This window comes from Buceros rhinoceros, unplaced genomic scaffold, assembly GCF_000710305.1.
Source record: "Buceros rhinoceros silvestris isolate BGI_N320 unplaced genomic scaffold, ASM71030v1 scaffold31694, whole genome shotgun sequence".
Classification (NCBI taxonomy): Eukaryota; Metazoa; Chordata; class Aves; order Bucerotiformes; family Bucerotidae; genus Buceros; species Buceros rhinoceros.
In genome coordinates, this window is record NW_010410497.1 from 7,416 (window position 1) to 7,969 (window position 554).

A 554-nucleotide genomic window follows, 5' to 3' on the forward strand; every position below is an offset into this window, starting at 1 on the left:
GCGTCTGCAGGTGCCTGCTCCTCTGCGAGGGCTGGTTTACTGCTCACCTGCGCGCCCCCAAGGATGCTTCCCAGTCCAGCACGTGGTTTACATGTTTCCTGACCCAAAGGGAAGATGTTCTGGATCTAAGGCAAGCGGGCAAACAATTAATTTAGACAGTTATTAGAAGCTTCTCCCAGCCAGGCTGACACCAGTCAGGCTTCTGGGAGCTGCCTGGATGGGATCTGCTTAGTCCCATCACCAGGGACGGCTTGAATCAACAGTTCATTGGAGCGAACGGGAAACTCTCCAGCAGGGCAGAATCCTGTCGGTACCACTGGAGACTGCAATGCACTAATGCTCCTATCTGTCCTTTCCACTTTTCCTTAAATTCCACTTATCCTCACTTGGGTTACAATAATTGTTCAGAAAGAAAATTTTAAGTTTGCATTTTAGAGAATACCAGTATTATTTTTCATTTAAAATGCTGTAACAGCCTACTAAAATTACTTTCCCTGGAAAACACTCATTTTAAGGCAAATCCAAGCACATGAAGGGACTGTCCTGGTTTTAGA